Raw genomic sequence first — 13,819 nt, forward strand, 5'->3', positions numbered from 1 at the left:
TCTCATTTAATCAATTATTAAATTTGCCAATTATTTATTTATTTCATAAATAAGTAATTATCAGCCATTATTAATTAATTCCTCCACCATTAAATCATTCTCTTTTATGGTGTGACCCTGTAGGTTCAATATTAAGCTGGTAGTAGAAATAAATAATAATAAAACTATTTTATCATTATTTATATAAATTCTCTAATTCATTAAATATGATTAATTAATTAATCATATTTATTCTACATCGTGAGGGATACTTCTCAGTATATCGCGACTATCCGGATAATACGAATTCACTGCTTAGAATACCAAGAACCTATTCAGTGAGTAGTTACCGTACAATCAATTCCTTCTACCCTGCAATGTCATGATTAAATACAAGGCATGGAACTTGTATCAAGCCTATCTTATTTAATCACTTGCTTTCCCATTCACTATGCTTAGTTCTATTTAATGTAAATTAGAAACTTCTTTCTAATTTCATTCACTCTGGCCAGAGATTCCTGAACTAATATAAGTGGATCAGCATTGAACATTCTCTTCCTACACTGGAAGGGGTAGATCCTTTATTGATCATACACTATCTTCATGTACAAATTCCTATATATACCCAGTAGAGCCCTTAAAATTGTCCCTTGAGAATAAGAACTAAACCAAAGCATAGTTCAGTGTACACAAGATGACTATGATGACCTCAAGTCTAAGGATACTTGTACAACTATCACTATATGAACAACTGCTGACACGTGAGTGAACTCCATCAGTTGTTCAGCTGTGTGAGTCATGTTCAGTGAACTTATTCTATAATAAGCACCTACATACTAGCTATAGTGTCACCACACAAATGTCTATGAGAACATACATCCTTCATAATGAAGCAAGCATAGTATGTACCGATCTTTGCGGATTATTAATTACCAGTTAGTAATCCTACGACCAGGAACTATTTAAGTTTAGAGTTATCATCTTTTAGGTCTAATTATTATGATCTCATCACAATCCATAAAAAGCTTTACTCTAAACTGTGGTATATCTTATTTAAACATTTAAATAGATAGAGCCCACAATAAAAACAAAATAAGCCTTTTATTAATATCAATGAAATCAAAACAGATTACATAAAAGTTATTCCTAAATTCTCATACATGATTGGACTTAGGACATATCTCTTTCAAAAAGGACCAGCATAATGCATATTAATTCTCTTTTCTTTCTAATTCTAGTAATTCATTCTCATGAACATTTGCAATAGTTACTGGTTGTTGAACCTCATTCTCACATATTTCTTTGTTCAATTAATCTAGTTTGTAATCGCTTCCAATCGCATTCGAGGCTCTTTAATCGTTCTCTTAATTATCCTGTCCATCTGCGAATGATATACTGAGACCATGGCGTATTCGATTCTTGACGTTCTTGAAATTATACCAGGATTAAGAATTAATGAGAAAATCTTGACTGGATATGATTGTCGCACAAACTTATCACCATATATTATTTTCCTTGAATCAAAATCGAGTATATTTATCGAGCAAAAATCTTTTACTATTTAAAAGAAAATATACTAACCTGGAGGCATCACCGGCATATTCTAACCCATATTATCATTTATTTTGGTTCTAAGAATTTCTCATACGAAACTGACTGCAATGCTTTCCTTGACGTCTTGTCACATGTAACGTTTATTCTTTCTTTGTGCTATACTATCAGAAAGTCTTTTTTGATACCTTTGTCTCGCATCATATTCTCGGAGTAGCTTGAATCCCTTGAGTTATCGTAGCCAAATTCCTATCTTTTAGTTCCGCCATACTTAATGCCCGTTCATCGAGGAGTTGTATATACTATTGTGGTTCGACATAATTCATCGTATTCTGAATACTCCTGTCAAATCTCACATCAAATAATATTGATCATTTACAATAAATTTCCGGATCTGGTAACGTACCACCATTTCTTCAAGCAGCAACTAACCAACTTATTGGACGAATTGTTTATTAATAAAGGAGATTGATTAGGTTTGGATAACCTATCGATAATGATACAATTAACGCTTTCCTCACCTTCAGTTCTCGGGTGACTTTACTACGATGTCTGCTAGCGAAATATATCCATCTAGTCTTTGATGTCCCGCCTTAATTCTTGGGTAGGTATAAAATTTATTTATGTTTTCCCCCATTTTCTCTTCACGTCTGGTCACTAGATATTTTCCTTTAGCCCTCGGTACTTGATCGTACTCCTAGGATGTATTCCCTATCTCAATTTGCAAATGTTTCCTAAATTTTCACCTTACTTCTGTCTTTCATATTACCCATATCTTACCTATATCCTGGCATCTTATAAAGTTTGTTTCTCACCCATTTGATTCCACTTCCTTTCCTATTTCCGTTCTTCATTCTCATAGCTCATTCAAAACAAAACTCTTGACATTAATACTCATTTTGATGTCATATCAAATTAGATATCAATACAAACTTTGATACTCACAACATCGCATTCTGAAGTAAACATCAATCATCTATATTAATACCACTTTTGATATTTAACAATAACCTAAGTATCAACATCAATCAGAAACTGAATTAAAACTGTATCTCACATTTTATCCAAAACAGAAATACCTGTTAAATCATTTATTGTATGATTATCAAAATAATTTAGAAACACGACGGTTTTTAATAAACTTTATCGCAGATGATAAAATCTCTTTGATTGTCTAATAAAATCCGTATTGGTGTATTTATTAATCTGTTCTTTATTCCACCTCCCTTCTTTCTTTCCTTCCTATCTTCTCTTTGCTCTATTTTAAAATTTTTAGTTCTTGAGAACATTTCTCTCACTTGTCCATTCAAATAACTTTTTATTTATCTTGTCCATTATAAAGGGCATATTCATCCAAGTAAAGCCTCACACACTTGCAGCAATTCGCGAATTCTACTGGTGTCCTGACTTCCTCCAAATTTCTCATTGCTTTGATTTCGTATTTGAAAGTCACATCAAAATTTGACTTAATCTAATTGGAATTGATTTCCATCTAACTGACCATTAATTGGTAAAATTAACCAATTAACTCACTTAATTGATCAATTACACCAAATGATGACTAGCTAAATGAAATTAAAGACCAATTATATATAGTCGGATTGGCTGTAACAACCTTTTCATGAGTCGAGATCACTATTATTTGGAGTGTCAACATGAATATTAATAACACACGGAAGTATACTTTCTATTTTAAGAGTAGGGTATTTTCCGAAAATTTTGGCAGCATCTCCTTTATATTATTGACTACCAGTCAGACTCAATGCGACACGAACAATCAAGATAACAACCAACAATCAATCCACAAGTTTACCAATCAACTGCCACCTTCTAAACTCACCATTTTACCACCACATATAATGCTAGCCCGTTAACCCATATCTTTAGTTCAACTTAAGATTATAGTGAATAATTCTTAGTATACCATACCTTTTCTCATATCTTCTGATTATAACAGAATATCAGTAATTAGTATCATTACAACTTATTCTCGACTTCTTCTAGTTCATGTTTCAATTCAAGCTCTCTAATTATCAGTTTATCCATCCTTGAAAACATACACTTATTATTATTAGTTAACTTATTCAATTTCTGATAACCAGCACGTGGTCTTAACCAACACTATTATGATCTTGTGAAAGAATTCATTTGGTTTTAAAACATCACTTCTTATAAAAATTTGTAGTCAAACCATCATACTTTCATCTCCCCTTATGTCTTTCCATATTGAACCTTCTTTGCTGACCCAGTTTGAAGCATCAAATTTACCATAACCCACTTACTTGAGTGGGAAAGCCTAACCATCCCTTGATGGACACATTCAAAGTTTATTCGTAACTAGCATTTCTTCGATCTTGAATCTTCATGACAAATATCTCCCACATGATTGAGGTATGCTTCATCTTCACAACGTATTAATCGAGTACCTGGTTATTATTAAGAATTTCTTCATTCGCTTCCATTGTCCAATCAATCATTTGCCTTATCTGGTATACACAGCTTTACTTTCTTATTCGTCTAGTTAATTTACTTCATACAGTTCGCTAACTACTCCAATTTACGCCAAAATCTCATACTTGCAACGTATCGTGTATATAGATTTTCGCCTCTGATGTGATGTCCTCGCAATAATCCCGTTATCGGCATAATGGTTCTTCTCTGCACGTAAATGTCCACCATTTATTGGCTTGCAATTATCCATACTTATCATATAACTCCATCTGCTACACGGGTTCATTTCAATTCCTTTTTAAAACATTCAAAGGATAGACCTTATACAAGAAGGGAATTTGTGTATACGATTCTGATTGGAAACCTTTTGTAAGGAATAAGAGTACAAAGAAATAATCAGAAAGATCCATGAATCAATAAATCATAATTGAAGAGGAAAGAATGAATGATGATTTGGATATGAGTGAGACAACCATATTTGTACTCAAGATGGCCAGTCTTTCATACTATATGGCATACAACACATGATTAGGTGGCGTCCCACCAGACTCTTTGTCATTTTGACAAAGCGTCACACCATAACACTGCTTGTCTCAATTAGAAAGCAATATTTTGAAGGAGGAATGATTTAAAAGAGATTCAATAATTTTCTTGTCACCTTATAGAGCTGATCATGAAAGAAGTTCATACTTTACTCGAGATTCAAAAGAATATATAGGATTATAGGAAAGAATGATACCATTGATTGCATCCACATTTCATCCGTTTACAGCTTCAACGCTTGTCCGATCAATAGATCCCATTCCGAGTCATATATTAATTTTAGAAAGTTCTTTGAAATGCTTTCTTAAATCGATCATTAGAATGAATTCCCATTTATTAGGTCTTGTATCTTCAGTGTCGCGCTTCCTTGTTCAATATTTTTATGATTCGACTCTATTTGCACTTTTTACGAGATTTACAATTATAATTTCAAATTTTGCTTACGCTAATGATCATTCAACATATCAACTCCTTTGCTAATTACATTCTTCCTTAAGAAAGTTAGGAGATTTACTCAATCTTCTTTGCTCATACTCGGCCTCTTGTGAATCGACGTATTATTCGAACTCTAATCGTCTCAGAAATTGGATGAACAGTTTCTCCGTAAATTGGTTCTATCGTTAAACTTATCAAACAAGATTTGCACTATTCTATTAGGAACAAACAAATCTTTTTCGTAATAGTGGGTCTATTTGGCCATCTAAATTAACTATACTAACTTCTAGAACAAGTATTCTTCTGGGTAATCCAAATCTTATAATAATTGAGAAACTCAAGGAGTAATTAGACAACCAAGTTTTAAAACTTGTTTTGTTTAAAGGACTTTTAGAAAAAAATTGTTAAGAAAATCTCTTTCAAAAACTGGTTTAAAATTTTAAAAACCATACACCTGGTCGTCATTACTATATGAGTTGGTTGACGTCCTTCTCAACTATCACAAGGAATTCAATTAGGAAAATAATCAGATAAGAGCCCATTCATTTCCATATATCTTCTACCCCTTATTGGGTCCATTTTACCTTCATTGATCGAAAAAAATTCCAATTATCGTTGCATATTATCTTATACATAGCTTCTCTTCAAATCTTTCATACTGGTAATACTCCCATCATCATTTTCGATGATTACTAAGTATAATAGGTCAATCAAACCTATTTTATAAAACAAAATCGGCTAATATCACATCACATTACTACTATACGCATCATGTTTGGTCATAATATCATCATCTAATTCCAAGAAAACACTCGATTTCTAATCTTCTCAAACTCCTTTGAAATCCATCTAGCTCACTCCACAAGATAATCATTGATGGCATACTTACTAGTAGTCCATATAATCTGGTAGCAGCTATTCTCCGAAACACACGAATCCTCTCTTTAGGTTTCTTCTTACCCTTCTTAATATCTTGTGTACTCACCATATGCTGTAGCTCTCGAATCCATCCTCATAGGTACTATTACTTTTTAAGACGGGTTTTAAACTGGTGTTATAGAACAAGGTGGAGGGTAGATAGAAAAGATGCACTCACAGTCGAACATCCGGTAGAACCAGAATCAGCATGTGGGGGATTCTCGAATAGGTAGCTTCGCATCAGGGGATGAGATAATAGATTGAAAATATGCAACCGTCACAATAGGAGGTGATATAGCTAACACCAGTGGAAGAGCAGGGCGTGAATCAAATTATGGTCCTCCGACTGAAGGCTCTGAATAATCAGACGATCCCGGGATAAAAGAATCTGTCATCACCACTATCTGAAAATCGCGTCGCTAGATAAGAATCTCGAATCTCATCACGAATCATACCAAAACCTATGGTACAGTCTCATTCAACCTCTCGACGTTCTATTTTTCTATTTCCTAATCCTAATGTTAACCCTCTATCCATTCCCGACAATCTAGGCTTGTTTCAGTGACTTATAACTTGTGGCTCTGATACCAAACCTGTAACGCCCTCCAAACCCGGGTCAGAAGTTTGCGGTTCACAACACACACCAATATATAAACCTGTATATAAAATATTATATGTATTGACCCTTCCTTACACGACCACGAATCGCAACAGGTTAAAGTATGAAAACAAGCCACAATCTTAAATTTTATTACATCGTACCAAATCCCAACTAGTTTAACTTACAATTGATTATGATATCGATCTTACAATCTTCCATAACTCATCTATAATATAAAGCTCCTGCTAGCTCGATCCAACTTAACCTGGAATCCTAGCTCGCACACTGGACTGGGAATCCTCGTTACCAACAATTTCCTTTTCAACTGTTGAAAACATAAAAAGGTTTGTAAGAGTGAACTAACTAGCTCAAAAAGTCATAATAGCAATAACTGAGGTTAAATAATAACCAATTGAAATGATTCAGAAGAATCACGTTTCTGAATAAGCAATGATTAGAATTGGATATTCACTTTTCATTTAAAAAAACAAGGTTAGGCTGCTGATCAGTGACGCACTAACCCCAAGCAAGGCTCCCAGCTTTGCTCTTTATACTGGATCCAAGGCACACATTGGTCTATTATGACCACGCATCTGGTCCGACCATGAATATGGTCCATATTTAAAAACAATCCAATTCCAGAATAACAATATGATAAATAATGTAATTCAATAAGCCGAATCATAAACAACATTTATCTTGAAGCATAGGGTGATTCACATTACCTTGAAGGAATAACAAGGAATTTAAAAAGATTGGCTTCAAGGAAAGAATCAGAAGGTAGAATTCCAAGGGTTCAAGGGTTACAAGGATTGGTCTTTTGTTAAACAAGGCATAAGGGTTGGTATGTCAAACAATTCAATATCAGAAATGAGTATGTGGTAGATATGTATTGTGGAGTAGTATCGTATATGTCTAGCTTGTATATGAGAATTCAACAATAAATGGTTTATGAAGAATAAAGCTTACGGCTCAAGATCAATAAGAATCAGGTTCAAGGTTAACTAGTTTAAAGCGCTTGCAATATAAAACATGATTTATTTTGAATACTAGCAACATGTTATAAGAAAATTAGAAAATATTTGCAATATATCTTAAAGAAAGGTTCAGAAGTACTTGCCTTATCACCGACGATTTCCAACTTTACTTATACTCATCTAACAGTTCTACTCATCAATAACTTTCCTTCTTTTTATATGCCTTGCCTCTATTTATCAATCACTTGCCTTCTCTTTCTACGCTTCAGTTCTATTTACGAATCACTGGATTTCTTTTTCTATGCCCTTCTTAATCTGCTGGACATTACAAGTATCTTTCAATATTCAATCTCATATTATTCTAATCATCACATAGACGTCATAAGCTTTTATCCTCCCTTCGTTTTACCCAAATCCGATTTACGGATTGAAAGTTACATAACAAATCGTCAAACAATAACCACATAGGCATATAGCACATCAATAAGATAATACGTAGAAAATAGCACGCAGGAAATTCGATAAAAATAATTTTTCAAAGAAGATTCGGGGTCAAAATGATTTTTCAGGTATTTAATACGAATTTTTGAACAGTTTTCGGAATTAAAACGGGACTCCAAATCATTTTATAATTATATAGTAGGGTTCGAACACCCGAATCTGACCTTAAAATAATTTTATAACAATTATCGAGCCTTGAAAATAATTTAAAATAATATTTTAAAGCTCGAAATTATTTTTCAGAATTTTTAAATCATAAATAATAATTAAATCTAATTAATAGATCAATTAAAATTAACTAAATTAATTAATCAATTAATAGTAAATTAATTGATTAATTAAAATAAATACAAATTAATTAAAATTATTTAATAAATAATTTCGATTTATTTTTGAATAAATAAATAATTAAAATAATTTTCTGAATTTAGAATGATTAAATAACTTTTTTTCTGATTTTTAAAATAATAATAATAATAATATTTTTTTTAAATAAACTAAATAGCAATATGATTTTGGCAATTTTTTGAAACCTGAATATTAGATATAAAAATCAGGAAAACCACTGGGGGCAAAATCGAAATTTTCCACCCCCAGGTCACCTTCTCCGGCGAGCTGCCACCGGAGTTTCGCCGAGATTCGTTTCCCGAGCCCATAGCTTACTCAAAAATTGCAGATGTGCTGTTCACAAGGTCCTGAATCAATCCCCACTCTTTATTTTCCCAGAAAACCAGGCTACAGTCGGGAAAATCGCGATGAACATCGTCGTCGCCACCAGTGTGCCCAGAATCCGGCGAATCCAAAAATCGAAAACCAACAATAAAATTTTATACATTAATCGAACCTTCTAATCACGATTTACTTAATGGTACCATTCAATCAATCCCAGGTTTAACAAATTAAAAGTTCCTAATTTCAATTGAAATTATTCAAGAACATAAACCATAATTTCAATTTTCAGAATCAAACATCAATTTCTATATGTTATTGAACTCTATTTTTGACTTATAATGTACTAAATTGACCAGAAAAAGATTATCTACACGATGGAATCATCAAATCATATCAACAACATCATGAATAAATTTTTATAATTTAATCTTTAATAAATTCGAAATAAAACAATTAAATAAGAAAAATACGTTGATTTATGCACCAAAATAGTTGATTGATTCAAAAAGGGTTTTTCGAGAGCTTTGATTTGATATATTGCACGCTTGAATCGGAGTTCGATAACGCCTTCGTTCGTGCGTTTGATTCTCAAGAACGTAACGTTTTTAGGGTTTTTCTCTGAAAATCCTATACGTTTACTGATCGATTATGATTTTACGAATAAAATGAAATAATAAAAGGGCTTTATATATTTATAGACTATTGGTTCGTGTTGGATCATTTTGGATCGATAAATTAGTTGCTTAGCCGCTAAGTAACTGCAAAAATCATCCGATGTGGTACCCGTATTGGATAGTTATCCAAACCGGGCTTTTTATAAAACACTTTATACGAAAATAATTTAATAATATCCCGTCTTTCGAGAATACGGGTTTTGTTGATTCACCGAAATGATTATCGTATCGAAAATCTTACTCCGGGCCGCGCACGGGTCAAACCGTAATCCGGATTGAAAAAGTCAAAACACGAAAAATGTCTGGAATTACTAGATTGGTTTAGGAAGGGGTTTTCGGAAGAGTTTCGGGTTGTAAAAACGTAAAAATGGTTGAAGTTGGACGATTCCTGACTTTATAAAATAATTTTGTAATTATTCAGAAATAAATTTAAAAAATTCATAAATCAATCTAAAATCATATAACACTCCAAAAATTACCAGAAAAATACCGTAATTATCTATATTTTATTCTGGTCATAATAAAATTAACATACTTATATTTTATTACATATAAGCATCCACATATTCACACCCATCATCAGATGATTCACCAAAAATCACATAATAATCATCATTTATTGATAAAAAAATAATTACATGCAATATCCCGGATATTACAGTCTACCCCTCATTATCCTTTGAATAATCCTATCATATCCCAAGAACTCGAATTACATCGAAGTTCCCCAAAATTTTGCTTGTTGATATGCAAAACTTATCTCATATGTATATATATATATATATACTTCCGAGAATTTTCGGAGGAAGTACTAAGATAATGTGAGTTGACCGTTGTCAATGGATAAATAAATGGGGGGAGTTTCTTCTGTCACTATAGTCAAAATATTTAAAATAAGTCAAGATAATATTTTTCGACGATTTGAAAGTATTAGAACATTTTTCTGAAACTCGGTAAATATTTTAAAATAGGTTTTATGATTTTTAAATCATATAAGATCATTTAATAAATATTTAATAAATAAATAAATAATATTAAACAATCAAACCTCGAGTAATTCTATTTTAAAAAAATATTTTAAATAATATTTATCAACTACTTTATGTTTAAGTAATTAAATTAAACTTTAATAATACTAAATAATTGAATTTAAAATAAAATAATTATCGGAGAATACTTCTCCTTTTTAAATGAATATCTGGAATAATATTCGAGTAATTAAATAATGTTGAGGGAATACGATCTTTGGAAATTATTTTTAATAAATTCGATGTATTTAATACTTCGCAAGAGGACATCGAGTCCCTTGGAATAAATAGTACGAAATTTTAACCGTCCAAAACATCTCCGGAATGGTTTTCATATTTTTAATTAAAATACACTGACCGATTCTCGGTCTATAATGATCAACACTCTATTCATTAGCGTTAACATAGTCTACAATATATGCATTGTAATTTAATCAATACTGATACGTAAAAGCTCGTAATTTGCTATCATGTCAAACATGGCATTTGTACTAAAGACGTTAAAACAATCTTCACAACACAACAATATATGGAGTAGGGTTCGTAAACTTTTCTTGGTGTTTTGAGGTGGAGGGCGCTCTCGAGTTAGTCCAATAATCTAAAATCAAGAACATTATTGTTCCGTTAGTTTCTAATCGTATTTATCGTTACTTGGTAAATACACAATGCTTATAATCAATTCGCACGACTCACTTTACTCTCGTCATTTTAATAAAGTACTAGTAGTCATTAACTTTGTTTTCATTTCACAATCCTTTATGTCTATTATCCTTATTTGCTTTTACCATTCGGCTCCTCTCGCGATTCTTAAGGATTTCTACTCGCGCGATCTTGGCTCCAACATTTTTAAAAAATTGAAAAATTTATATTGTTACTTGAAATTTATATGTCTTTTAAACTCCATTTCTTACTCTCTGTAAAATTTCATAATTTTGAATAATTTTAAGTCGATCGTTTCTACTTCCAAAATTCGTAATTCGTAGCAGTTTTTGTCGCGTAAATCATTTTCACTAAAAGAGACCTAACTTTTGAACCGTAAATAGAAATCAAGAGATTCAAGCACCTAAAAATCCTTACAACAAGATCTATCATTATCAAGTCTTATATTTAAAGAAAACATAGTTTATACTTTCTTTAACTTTGCTGAAAACTTAATATCGTGATTCGGTCGTTATAACATCGTAACATTTACGATCCGTGTTTCGTTTTAACTTTAAACTACCAATCACCAACCAAAAATCATTAATCCAACACCTTAAATACTTAATCAACTGAATAAAATCAAGTTTTTGAGGTCATAACATCAACCTTAGCATTTAACAAACTAATATTCATAAAAACAACAAAACAACCATTAAAACCATGCTTATATCCAAGATCCTTACTTTTTTTGAGACTTAAAGCTTAAACAAAGTTTGGATGAAGGTTTAAACCTTTCTTGGTATCTTGGGAAGTTCTCTTCTTGATGGATGATGCTTGATGAGTCCTTGGTGAGCTTAAGAAACCTAGATCTTTCTAAGAAATTTAAAAAAAACACTAAAAGTCACTATTTGACACTATTCATTATCACTTTCTTCATTTTATTTAACCATGATATAATCAAGAAAATGCTATAAAAGATTTATATTACCTTATTTTGATTATGAGGAAGCTTGGGAATTAATTGTAGCATTTATCCATGGCTTGAAGTTGATTATTTGAATTTGGTTTATTGGTTTACTATTGAAGGTCGAATGGTGCTTGTGAGGAAGAGGGAGAGAAAATTTTGTGTTGCTTGCTTGGGATTCTTGGATGAGTGTGGTTGATTTTATGTGATATCATGGATATGTAATCTTTGAAAAAATCAAGTAGCATGGCCTTTTTCAAAGTCTATAACCTAGCCAAGTACTACTACTTACATGCTTCTCACTATTCACTACATTACCTTACTATTTGCATTACTATTCTCTAATTATATCTTAGGTTAATTGATTTGCATGGCTTGCATGAGAAGTTTCATGGTCTTGATACGTTTATTTATCCGCTTACGTATTCGCTTGTTCCCTCGTTCATTATCGTGATAAATCTTCGTAAGCGATTCACGGGGTAATAATTTTCTTATAACTCTTTTATGCTTTGTAATCTTGTACTTGGGTTTTAATTCATAGGATTCTAAATTCGTGACTATAATGTGATTCTCGTATTCCTTGATAGTTTGTAACATAAGGTAATTTTACAAAGTTGGTTTTCTTCGAAAACTAATGACTTTTACATACACTCATTTGGTATGTATAATCACAATATCGACTCGAAAACTCAATTTACCATACATAACATTGTGTGGGCTAAAACGTTTTCCCTGGTCGTCAGGGTTACTATTCATCGATGGTTTTATATATTCCTAAAAATTTGGGTTATTACAATGTATGATGACATGATTATGTTGTTGGATGGCATGATCATGTCAAAAGACCAATAGCTTTTGATTGAGTTTAGAGATTGTGCATGATCATGAAAAAATTCTGCAAGACCCCGATGTTTTTAATTATCATTTATTCTTGATTATGATTTATTTTTAGTTCATTTCAAGGCTTTCTATCCTTATATAAACAATATTATAATATAACATATGATAATAATCTTTTATTAAAATTAAAATCCTAAGCATTTTCTCTAATCTTTCTTTGGATTCAAGAAACTCTTGTGGATTCAAGGTTTGTCTTGTGCATTCAAGATATTAAAGAATTTCTTATGTAAGAGTCAGATTAGCGATTGGTTCTCATACGCTTTCGTGCTGCTCAGTTGGTATCAGAGCCAAGTGTTTTCCTGTCACTTTCGTTACTTAATTCAATATGGGAAAACCAATTATAAAAAAATATCTTGGGGAGGTTAAGACGACGTTTACTGTGACTCTCAAGGCTTTGACAAACAGGAAGACTATGTTGACGGATAACATGAATAACCATAACCAGCAACGTAAAGGCAAAAGAGAACACCAGAGTAGAGTTTCTCGAAGCGAGAAATATCATGTTATTGAGAATTTTGGCACGAAGGCAAATATAGATTTTATAGAAGAGGCTGATATACCATTATTTTATGGGTCTCTTGGAGTTGATGAATTCATGAGTTGGTATACTAATTTTTATAAATTCTTTGATATTATGGGTGTTCCTGAGAGTAAGCATGTGATGATGATGGCTATTAGGTTAAAGAGTGTTGCTACGATTTGGTAGAATAAGGTGGTTATGCAGAGAGAGAGATAAAGAAAAGAACCGATCAAAATATGGCGATGAATGAGACCTTTGATGATGGATAATTTTTTATCAGTGAATTATGATTATAAGATTCATGTTAGGGCTAGAACACGCGCTAATATTCACGCAAGTATACGCGATCGCAAGTCATATATAATATATTCTAATTCGTTCCCACAGGGAAAGGTTTATGTTAATTTCAATCAATGTATTTATGCAACACTAGTATGGTTATTATCCAATACTAAGACGAATA

The sequence above is a fragment of the Apium graveolens genome, chromosome 10, assembly GCF_009905375.1.
Source record: "Apium graveolens cultivar Ventura chromosome 10, ASM990537v1, whole genome shotgun sequence".
Classification (NCBI taxonomy): Eukaryota; Viridiplantae; Streptophyta; class Magnoliopsida; order Apiales; family Apiaceae; genus Apium; species Apium graveolens.